At 46.2% G+C, this 12,216-nt stretch overlaps 1 protein-coding gene across 5 annotated transcripts in view; it reads left to right on the top strand.

Annotated features, from left to right (window-relative positions):
- The first annotated feature begins 10,995 nt into the window (after positions 1–10,995).
- MPP7 (MAGUK p55 scaffold protein 7) overlaps positions 10,996–12,216 on the top strand; it is a 156,704-nt gene continuing 155,483 nt past the window's right edge. For 4 of the 5 annotated variants that reach the window (XM_075046964.1, XM_075046954.1, XM_075046983.1 and 1 more), the window contains exon 1: positions 10,996–11,128. The gene's annotated coding sequence lies outside the window, so the exon portion shown is untranslated. Of the gene's footprint in view, positions 11,129–11,729; positions 11,852–12,216 lie in introns of those variants that run through there. The other variant, XM_075046974.1, reaches the window with a different exon arrangement.

A 12,216-nucleotide genomic window follows, 5' to 3' on the forward strand; every position in this document is an offset into this window, starting at 1 on the left:
GTTTTCCCTCAATATTTTTGCATTTTTTTTTGTCTACTTCATAACCTTCAGTTCTGATGCTGTGTCAGTGCCCCAAAGAAGAGAGTGGTTCTGAGCTCCCACCCGATCAGTGCAAGAAGCGGGAGCTCCCCAAGATAGTAACTTAAGCAGAATGTACTAAAGGCCATCTGCACACAGTGACACTGCATGCAAAGTGGTGTCACACGTACAGCAAAAACAACCTGGAACCAGATAGTTCCACTTCTCTCTCTCTGGTCTGTTCAGTGATAGAAACCACCACATTATTTGCTGCAAGATCAGATCTGGCGTTTCCAGAATTACATGTGAATTATCAAGTTGAAGAAAAGCCTAGTCGACTTACTTTAAGTCTACCTTTCAACCCTTTCTTATAAAACCAAATAATATTTTACTGGTGCAGAAGCCTTATACAGAGGGACTGTAACCCTTCTTATAAAACAGCGCACATGTAGTCTCATGCTTTTACCAGCATAGCTGCTTCCAGGAGTTTCTTTGCAAAAGTGTCCTTTAACCCTTTCTACTCATCTTTCCTGTTCTAAATGGAAGTGAAGTGGTAATGCCCGCATGTTCCAGCTGCCTGCATGGACTAGTCCAAATTAACTTTCCTGTTTTTCCTATCTATCTCCCGTAATTTTTTCTCAACACCCCCTGTAATGAGAAAGAACATGAGCTGACAAACAGGTAGAGCACATAAACATATCTGTATTCAGAAAAAAATACATTCAAACAATATTAATGTTGCACAATCATTAAAACTTGGCAAAGCTAATTTTGTAATTTTAACTTTTAGTATAGTTTTTACTTACAACATTGCATATTTGTTTTTCAGTCCTGCTGTGGGTATGAATCAGTTTCTGAATGAAAAGCATCTGTTGTCTGCCAGACCCTTGTTCCCATTTTTGTTGAAACTGGAAAATGAACAGTAAATGACACAGGTCACTGCATGAAGAAACAGGATTGCTTTACAATTAAGATAGCAGAGTGCTGTCCTTGGAGGTCTGGAGTCTGCTCTGCTTCTGCTAGAGAGTTCCAGCAGAGGAGTTCTTACTGTGTTAGTCTTTAATTTCATATCCCTCATTTTGGGTGCTGACTCGATAACCTACGATTTGATTTGCAGACACACTCAGATAGCTGTGGCCGAGGATGCAGAAACTGCACTTTGAACATATAAAGTGATATATAGCACTAGGTACTACCAGGAAAAAAGAGATCTTAAGAATCACAAGCTGAAATTAGGGCACACTTTTAATCTAGCTTAATAAGCAGGTGTGACAATCTAATGCTGTAATTGCTACAGAAACTGGAAAAGAAATGTTAGCACTGTCTGTCCATCTCCACACCGTCTGATGCTGCAGGGCTGGATGCCCACGATATGGCAAAAAGCTACTGAAGACAAAGGTGCCACTTCAACGGCACTGCCCATCGCTCTCCTGAGCTGCAGCCACCCATGCCCAGAGCCGGCTCTCCTGGCAGGACAGGCACCATCCTGGCATGCCCTGGTAAGATCTCATGAGTGACATTTTGCCAGATTTCCTGCTGGAACGAAACATCAACGCCATTCACAATCGCTAAATAAGTTAAAAAGGACTGTCAAGAGAATGAGAAAAGTGTAGCTGACTTCAGCTCAAAGTAACCCCCGGTACCATCTGATATACTAGTCCACTGATGAAGCACTCAGTCATCCTTCCTCAAGGAGTATCAATGGCAACTGAGGTGTTACTCTGCATTTTCACGGGGCTGTGGGCCACAAACCCACCCCTGGAGCTCCAGAAGAGTGATTGCCACAAGGCTCTGTGCTAGCACTAGCCTTATTGAACATATTTGTTCATGGTCTACAAAACACCACATAGAAGAGATTCTTAAATGCTGATGGTACCTGGTTGATCTTAAATGACAGTAGGCTGGTTCAACCCAAATGGTGACATGTTGCTGCAGAGAGAAATGCAGACCAGCATCAGGCATGCCAAAAGCTGTGTGGGTTTACAACCTTCTGCACACAGAAAACCTGGAGACAGCTGGAGTTTTTGTTAAACACAATCCAGAGTAAGAGGATCAGCCTAGCTTGAACACTCACAGTCATGGCCGTACACATTGGTCAGAGGAGGAAGATCAGGAACTCTTTAAAATAAGTGCAAAAGTCTACCCAAGAAAGCAGCGCTAAGTATAATAATAATTACCTGCTACTCGTTTGATGAGTGCTGTGGCCCGTGATACATTTCATCCGCAGCATATTTCACCATTTTAATCTTGCCATGATTATTATTGGTAGATTAAAATGAATAAAAGCTATATTGTTACCCAAAACAGCCAAAACCTCTCTGCCTAATATCTGGCATCAGAATGCAGCCAACAGCCCAACCGCCAAGTTATGGCAAACAGAGAGCAAGTAAAAATCACACTAAAAGATCTAGAGGACCCACCCTGGAAAAGATGCACACGTAGCAGGTGACTTCATTGACTCGCGATGCCAGTGGGAATGCCACCTCCAGGAGCTCCTGCTGTCAGCAAACCTTCCCGCCACGGGCTCCCATGTCCCCGCTGGAGCCGGCCGAGCGGGCATGGCATGGTCCCCTGTGCTGTCTGGCGGTGCCGGGAGGGGCTGCAGCACCAGTCCAGCATGGGACTTCTGCAAGGGTGGATCCTGTGTTCGGGCTGGGCGACTGCTCATGGCCTGGGCTCCCTCTTGTCTTCTCAGAGTGAACACTTACAGGCCTCGGACAATAAGAAGATAATTTGGCTGCTTTTTCTTTTGTTGCAACTGTTGCCTTATTTCTTTTGTTCACTGACATTCATTAAAAACAACCCCTCGTATTCAAAGTCCCAGCTGAGCCTACACTCCCCATCTCCTTGCCCAGGTAATCTGAACTCCCTCCTGACTCTTTTGCCTGGCTCTCTCCCACCTGCGACCACTCACTATCCACTTGCCAGCACTACCCACCTCCACTGGTTTCCAGTGCCAGTCTCTTTCCTGGGACTGCCTTCTGAGTGCACCTTCCCTCTCCAGCCCAACTTCTTTACCAGTTTCTTTTTCTTGTGCCCCAGTTTCTTCAGCAGTTTTTTCCCTCCATCCTACATTCACTTCTACCATCCCTTTAGTCTACAACCCTAATATCCTTATTCTGGATCTTCAGCCTCTGACAGTTGTCATTTCCTTTGGTGGCTTCAAATAGTATTCCTGTCCTGCCAATTCTGAATATCTGCCTTCTCTGCAAGTCCCAGTTTTCATCCCACATGCTCCTACTTCCAGTACAGCCTGCTGGTTCTCCACAGCAAGGCCTTAGATCTGGCTCTTGCTCTGTCTGCCTCTGAATCAGATAGCTTCTTCCTTCACATTGCCTAGATGCCAGCAGAGAGGTCACTGAAAGTGCAGGAAAGTGTCCCTGCTCTCCATTCGTTGCTTGGCTCCGGCTCAGCATGTAGCAGCTGGAAACAACCATTATTGGGAAATTCTGTCTCCATCGTGTAATCCTGGGCTGCAGCATCTGTAGTGGCTTTGTACGGAGGGTGCGTGCCCAGGCTAGGAGCTGAGAGGGGCTGGAGAGCCTTATCTGAATGGTGGGAACCATGCACAAACAACGGGACTGTAACCGTGAGAGGCACAAGCTTGCTCTGGGACAATCTTAACCCTTAAGCAGTAGCAAGTGTCTCCATAAACTGAGATTTAAAATACCTTAAAATTTGGCCAAATTAGAGTAGATTTTCTTTAGTGCAGTGCAAAGCATTCAGCGAAGGCCTCCTTTGCTCAATTTCAAAGCAAACATTCTCTAGAAAAGGTTTGATTTTTTCCTATTAAAAAACAATGTACGCTTCATATATTTAATTTCTGAAATGACTAAACACTTCGGTTGATATTTTATCTGGGCAAGAAATGATGCAGACCATCAGTACAGACTTTTCCAGTCTGAATCAGTGTAGCCTGACACAAACAACTGAAAGCTGGGTCTTGCGTCGGAAATGTCAAACCCTGTGTAACAGGCTGTATGGGCTCTTTAAAAACTCGGCAGAGCTGCTCACTCTACCTTGTGCATGTGTTGGGAATCAGCCCTTCAGCTGATTCCCAGCAAGCAGATTTAAATAGGTTTCCAGCTTAGGGAGAGAAATGGATGTTTGTCTCTTAGGGCAGCTGTTCCTTCCTCCCGCCCCTCCCTTACATGTGCACATACATGCACAAAAAAAGAGCAAAATGGGGATAAAGGTATTCTCCGGTCGGAAAAGTCCATTCCTGTGTGGACAGAGGAGACAGAGACAGAGCAGCACTTTTGACAGACCTGAACGGTAGTAGAGTTTAAGTGAGTTGAAAATAAAAGACTGATAATGAGATTTTGCACTAGATTGGCTGGCTTGTGCTGGCAGGCAGCAAGCACAGCCAGCCTGCTTACAATTCACCCTAGATGAGCTAACCAAAAATAGAAACTGAAGAACCACAGTGCGTTATCCAATCTAGAGAGGTAAAAATGTTGACTTGGAAAGGCCAGCACTCACAGACAAAAATGACAGAACTGAGCTGCAGCCACTTGCCTTTCTCCCAGTCACGTTAAGAAGGCACTAATCCTGCAGTCACAGGAAGAGGAGAGCTCCTACTTCAGCCCTCTCCAAGGCTGGCACGAGAGGAGCGTGAGGAAGGAGCAGCAGTATGGCATTCACCAACTTGGGTCAGATTTACGGTCCCTATTTCTGCTGATCCTGAACAGCTCATAGTCCCATTGGGTCTAAATCACCTTTCCCAGGTAGGAGCTTGTGCCTGAGCACAGGGGAGTTCTGGGAATTCTGAGAAGCCACGACTGCTCCACCTGGGAAGGAAGAACAGGTTTGCCGGCGTATTTATGCAGAAGACACCCATGACCCACTTCTTCCTGGACGTGAGCTTTGCTGCATCCTGAGCTCCAAGCATCTCTGCTCATACTGAGGAAGAGGTAAATCTGAGACTATCACACTACTGCCTGCAAGGCATTTGCCTGTGCTTGAGTCATCCAGAGACGATGAATGAGCAGAGGAGCTTGTGCTGAGGCACCTGGCCTATATCGGGGAGCTCTAAAGCCTCTGCTGTTGTGGTCTTTTGGTACAGACTAAGTGGAACATAGCTGGTTGCAATCCTGATTTTAAGGGTAGGCTTGACCACACCGTGCTAGGTGTAAGAGGAAGGTGTAGATCTTGCTAGTTTTTGGAGGAAAAAATTATATCAATTTCTGGTGTCTTTCCCAATATCTGGAGGAGGACATGGCACTCAGTTTTTGTCAGACAACCCTAGTAAACATTAGTTTAACAATTTGATAGAGAATGAGTATGCTTAATAACAACCGATAACAGCTTGACTGATAATGAGCATCTCATCAGTAATAGGTGCTCATTTTTCAGCCTAGAAAGATCCTCTCTACTACTTGCTTAAATGCACAAGTGCTGGCGGTGCATCTCAGGCATTACGGCCGCTGTAACGTTGTTTAATTAGGGAGACATTCACAGGGCTGATACCTTTTGCCTATTATGGACTATCAAGTCCCCAGTTCTGTTATTCCGCAATTTGCAGCCATGTAGATAACAACATTTGTGAATTGGGAAGGCCAGGTTAGCTCCAAAGCAAACCTCTCTCTTCCGGAACAGACTGTTTGCTAGAGGCACTCAACATCAGTTACCCCGTTTTCCTGCTAGCATAATATCACTGATTTATTAGAGAAGTTTTAAACTCAGAACATGCCACAAGTGTATGCAAGTTTGTGAAAAAATACATCTGGATCCCTCTTCTTTATTAGATGATGTGCTTTTGTGAGATTATAGTTGTATATTTCCTGTCAATCTTGGTGTCGTGTCTGTACCTGAGCAGTTGCCTCTTTTCTGATGCATACCCTAAAGGTTATGCACAGTACTGTCAACTGTGCATGATGATAACATAAGATAATGCCAAAGGGGGATCTGTTTTCCTCTCTAAGCCACGCACTGCCCGAAGGGAAAGCAGCAGTGGGTTGTGCTCATTGCCTGAGCTCCGGTTTGCACAGGTGTTCTGCACTCTGCCTCCCAGCTGCAAGAGGGGATTAGGCAGGGTTTAGGGGAGAAAATGTAGGGAAATGAGATCAGGCAATCAGATAGCAAATTAAAATGAAATGATAGCTGCTTACCCAACCAAATTCTATTCTTCATACTTCTGCCTGCCATTCAAAAACACATGTGTGACTGGTGCATCACACTCCCTAGCTTCTGTCTTTGAGCATCAGAGTTCTCCTTAGACTGTGACTGGAAGACTAAAATGCACATGCAGGATCACACTCACGAAACAGCACATTCTTGGCGTGCAGCCACATCCATATTTATTAATAATAGTAGTTTTCTGTAACTGCCAGGAAAGATAAAGCAAGCAGTGACATTTTAACTATCTCGTGATGCAAACAGTTCACCCTCCCAGGAGTTCACCAAAATAAAATGGAAGCCTCATTAGGGATGATACATCCTAAACTTCGCATTCATTATGTTTTTAATTCTTTCACAACTCCTCCACAAATCCTGAAGTTGTTTTATAAGGAACTTCAACATCAGCATTTAACTCATAAGTACACCTTTATTCAGAAGTATTGCAAACACTCACTCATTTTTTGTTCCTAATTTCAACTGTATGTGTTTTTCTCCTCTCCAAGCACTGTATTAAAACACAATATGAATATTAAGAAGTATGAAGGACATGTCTGCTTTCGGTTCAGTGCAGTTTGGTGGTGGTAGGTGGCTTAGTTAAGCAAATCCAAACCATTAAGCAAGATTAAATAAGCTATCAGTAGATGTGCCAGAGATTAGGAGGTGGCAGCAAAACTCTGAGGAGGTATTTGATTTCTGCATGTCAGTAATGGCATTGTTTTAACTGCAAACCAGAATTAATAAATCATTAAAGTGTGAGATTCTGGTACGAAAAACAAGGGATGGTCAGACACTGATTATACAATGAGGAACTGTATGAAAAACTACTGAATTACATAGATTGGAGAACTACCACCATTAAAATCTGAAATAGCATTCATAATTAATATAATTAACTTTTCAGAACAGGAAGACTCCAAGTCAGAGAAGGCTCCAACAGAACTTCTCAAGTTGGATGGAGTAGCATCAATGGAGGTATTGCAAAGTTCAGCAAATTGGACTGTAGCTTGATGATTGGACAAGTTTTTATATATATATATCTCAGTAGCATGAAATTGGATGAAAAAGCATGAAAACTACAGAACAGCTTATCTCATATGGTTTGGAAGCAAGATCATGAGGAAGACACCCAGGAAAGAATTCAAAGTAAAACAGAATTTGAAGTATCAGTCAAACAAGTAAATTGTTGTGAGAAAAATTGCTGTATTTCTGATCAATCAACTTAAAAAAAGTATTTACAAGTTGAAGGGAAAAAACCTGATGTATTTTGAGATTTTTATAAACATAATGAAAGAAGAAAGTTAAAATTACCTTAAGTGCAGCTAGAAAAATTCAGAAATTGATAAGAGGGACTTACAGACAGATTGCTTATCCAGATATCAAAAGCCCTGTTCCTCAGGAAAACAACATAAACCAATGAAAAATAATGTTTAACATATTTTAATAGTTATTCATATTAATGTATTCACGCTCCATGTGCCCTACACAAACATGACAGATTTTTACCAAATCAGTCAGAAATCTGGAGTCTCTAGAGGCACCACTTTGCTTTAACAAACTAGGATTTTACTACAGGTTGTGTCTGTAATAGGAAGACCAGGCAAATAATGTGTACACATGAACGTGCATATTCTTCCAATAAAATAATCTGCATAAGTCATTTACTGTACTTAGATACACTTCAGAGTTTTGCTGAACAACAAATTTCAGAAGGTTTTGCAATTATAATAGGAAAAAGTGAGAAAACAAAATAAATATGTTTTTAATAAATGAATCTATTTTTAAATATTTTCCAGTATCCTCAATTTGCAATGACTGAAGCATTGCATTTTTCAGTATCTTCAGTTTGCAATGACTGAAACAGATTTTTCGCTGGTTCCAGTTCCATCCAGCCAGTCCTTCCTCTAGCCACAAGCCTGTCTGCTGGAATACTATGAAGATGAAACAGTAACACAAAAAACCCAGCAAGCATTTACAATGCAGCAGAAAAAAAAGATGTCTAGGACTATTTATTTCACTTGCACCAACAATGCTGGAATTTGAGACACAAAAATGAATAATATTGGTTATACTTGTACCAGATTAAAATCAAGGAAACAAAAAACTTGACTTGAAGCACCTGTCATAAATACTTGGGGAGCCATTCAAATATATGTGTTTGAAAAAAAACCCAAACAACCCACCCTGTTCTCTAGGAAATTTTCTAAATAAGCAAGTCTGGTAAACTCTTCTGTAAATGTGATGTGATACAAGCTGTGTGCCAAAATCCAGAAAACACAGCTCGAATGCTCTGAACAGAGTGGGAGACACCTGAGATGGCTCTGTTAAATTATGCAAGAATCTCAGCTATGCACAGCAAAAGCCTCAGTGTCAGGAGGTGAAGAACACCAAAGTAGTGTCTCCACACACACAACATATTTAAAGCAGTTCTCAAATCATCCCATAGGGCTGGCCACATTTTGAAGAGAAACTGGCTCAGTTTCACTTCCCATTACTGATCATATAACATCTTTGTGCCAGATACAGCAACTGCCTGCATGGAAAAATAATTTTAGGAAAGTATTTAATATGTTTTAGCTGCCTTGTAACAACAACTTAGCAACTGAAGAGAGAGATGCCAACACCTTGTGATCTGCTAGATCTTTAGAGGCAAGTAGGAAGATTCTGTGGGCCAACAGTGATCTGTGGAGAGCTCTCCATTCTCTCCTTAGTTTCATCTCGTTTGCTATCACATGGGAGTGTTCAGCTTCCAGGAGTTGCTTTGTTTTGGGTTTGTGGAGAATACACCCTTTTTCAAAACCGATGGAGGGCTCAGCTCACTCTTGCAAAACCTGCAATAGGAAAAGAAGGGTATTACTTGGATGAGTACAATGACAATTGATCTTTCTGGCCGGAAGCCTTGTTTTGGAGTTTTGTTGCTTAGTGTCTGTCAGCACTTTCATCCTGGGGAACTTAAGTTTCTCCTACAACAGCCTGGCCTCAACTAAAAGTTTGCATATAAAGTACCAGAACTCAGAACTGGTTTTTTTTAATTAATTTTCCAAATGAGGTTAAGTCTTTCTTAAGATATGAAAAAGTACTTGGGTGGTACTCAGCATAAAAAGAAGGAAATTATTAGCTTGGCATTTGTTTAATCTTGTGAAATATTTATTTAAAAGGAAAGTGAGATGAATATTTAAAATATGACCTCAAAAAACACAAAAAATATGTATTCATCCAGAAACTGGGCTACATTTTGAGGTGTCTAGCACCTCTAGGCATTGTAATTACTCTACTGTCTTTGAGAATAATTTATTCCAATACTAACCACATATGTTCAACCGGTTTCCTTTCAGGAATGCTTCAGCTGCTGATGGATCACAAAAGGAAGGATCGCATCCCAGGTCTTTGAAGATATGGATAAGAAGGAAGTAATTGTTAATGATTTGCTGATCTAACCAAAAAATGATTGACAACATAATGAAATCATGTAATCCTGTAGTGTGTCAAAACCCCATAATTTTCAATTGAACAGGAACAAACATCAGAGGAGGTTGAATGAGATTAGTTGCATTATACGCCACACAACTATACAAGTCTAGTAATAAAAGACCGGCCCCAAGAAATGACAGGAAATTGTAAGAAACTAATAGTCTTCTGGAACTGTTTATGTATCTCAATGGAATTTTGTCACAATTAAACACTTCACTCGAAATGCTACTAGAGTACAATGCAGGAAAGTCCCACTACATACAGGAGAATTAAAGCTGTCGAAAACCACCTGTAATGACAAACTTTGAGATTAGCCAAGAGCTAGTATCAGTACGGCCTGGTGTAGGGTAGGGCTGCACTTCTGTGAGGTGGGTGTCCAGTGCACTAAATGCTGGTCTTTCTGGACATTAGAGAGCACTGCTGTTGCAAACACATGTATTTGTAACACCAGTGGAAAAGACTTGGAAGAAAAGACCAGAAGAATCCTTGGTGTATTTTATTATATGAAGAATAAACCCATTAAGAACAGATTCCCTGGATGAATGAAGTCTCATCCTTTCACGCGCAAATGGGACCGCGGCCTGTTCTTCTGGTGAAGCCACCACCGCCCTTGCCAGCTACGGAGCCCCATCCATCTCCAAGCCCCTACCTGACGGCCTTACTCCCCCCGCTCTTCTGCCCCGTCCCCCCCGAAGCGCACCCTCTACAAACTTCAGAAAACTGTTTTATCTGTGTGTGGCTGCGGAGCTGTCTAAGGCCAGGAGGCCAAACCCAACTACCGACCGCGCTGTCTGGGAAGGCTCCTGCTGTCCCCACGGACACTGCGGAGCAGCAGCACGGTGTCCACGGCCACAGGCAGCACCGGGAGGTCCCGGAGCACAGGTGAGCCACGCATGGGCCAGCACGCTGTGCCCCTGCTGCGGGACACCTGCCACGCTGCGTGGTCAGCTACCACAGCGGGAACCGGCAGGTCCCCTCCCGCTCAGCTTCCGTGACAGACTCCCCGCGCATTCCCCCGGCGCCGGTTTTCGCCGCGCTGCCGAAATTCCTCAGCTCCGAACCGCGGGAAGGCTCGACCCCGCGGGCGGACGCACGAGGGGCCCGGCAGCGGGACCACCGCGGAGCAGCGGGGGAGCAGCGGGACCGCCACCGCCGCCGGGGGAGCGCGGCCGCCCACTCCCGCCGAGCCCCCCGCCACGGGGCGTCACGCGACCTCCGCGGGGCGGGCCGCCGCCTTCCCCCGCGGCCAATCGGCGCTCCGCTTCGCGCGGTCCTCCCTCCTCTAGCCAATAGAGCGCCAGCCTGTCCTTGGCGTGTGTCTGTGTACGGGGCGGCGACCTGGCGAGCGGCCGTTGGGCTCCGCGCGCCGCGGAGCCCCGCCCCGCTGGGAGGGGCCCGGCGCGCCCGCCCCGGCCCAGCGCGGCGGCGGCGGTCGGCGGCGATGGGGAGCAGGGGCGCGCGTCTCCGCGGGTAGAGGGAGGCTGGGGCGCGCCCGCCGCCACCCCGGGAGGCCCGGTCGCAGGTAGGAGCCGCAGCCGCCGCGGCGCGCCAGGGCCTCCTCGGGGCGAGCGGTGCCGCGCGCGGGGGTTCGCGCGCTGGCGGGGGGCCCCGCGTTTCCCCCCCGGGGCCGGGGCGGGCGCCGGGCGCCGCCGGGGCGGGGGGCTCCGAGGGGCTCTGTGCCGGCGGGACCGCGGGTGTGTGTGTGGGGGTCGGCTGGCGAGCGAGGGGATGCGGCAGGTGCCGGGCTGTGGGGGCTCGGCGCCGCGGATGGGTGTGTGGGTGTGTGTGGGGGGGTCGGTGCCCCCTGCGCGGGGCGCCGGTTCCAAGATGGCCCCCGCCCCCCCCCCCGCCATTCGTCGCCCCGGGGGAGCCCCCCGGGCTTGTGCGAGGCGCCCGGGCGGCGCGGGGGTTTCCCTGGGGCTGAGGCGGCTGCCGCGGCGGCCCCGTGAGGGGAGGTGTCGGTCCGCGCCCGCGGGAGGCAGGCCCGGAGCGGAGACCTCCCCGCGGGCACGGCGGCGAAATCCAGCCGGTGGGCGAGAGGGCGGGGGAGAGGTGGATTTAATCACGGCTAGTGCTGCGGCTGGGCATCGCTTTTAAAACCTGCCGGGCCGCCGGGAGGGGTTGAGGAGGGAGAGCTCGTTTATAGCAAGCGATGGATGCGACGAAACCATTAAGTGACATCAGGCTACGCGGCCGGACTCAGGAGACCTGTAAACTCTATTTTATGGGTCATCGGTACTCCGAGGTATTTTTATGAATCGGCTGAGAATAACTTAATTCACCCGTGAAACCAGCTCCCTGCTGATTTTTGTTAATGCCTGCGTTTAATCTGTGTTGAGCAACAGAGTTATTAATTTGGCATGTTACATGTGAAGAACGTAAATGATGATAGCTGATGTAAGAGCTCGGAAGAGCAGTAGATGCCTTTGCATGCTACTTTCGTGCTTTCACCTCCGAATTCCTAGCTTCGTTTTATTTAATCTGTACTTATAACAAACCGCCTTGCTACATTTCCAGAGCTTTTCCTTTGATTTGATTTTTTTAAACAGCTCACCATACCTTTGCCTTTCCTTCCCTCTAAATAAACTGTAGAATAACGTCGGGGCAATA

The sequence above is a fragment of the Buteo buteo genome, chromosome 2 (genome assembly GCF_964188355.1).
Source record: "Buteo buteo chromosome 2, bButBut1.hap1.1, whole genome shotgun sequence".
NCBI classification, from domain to species: Eukaryota; Metazoa; Chordata; class Aves; order Accipitriformes; family Accipitridae; genus Buteo; species Buteo buteo.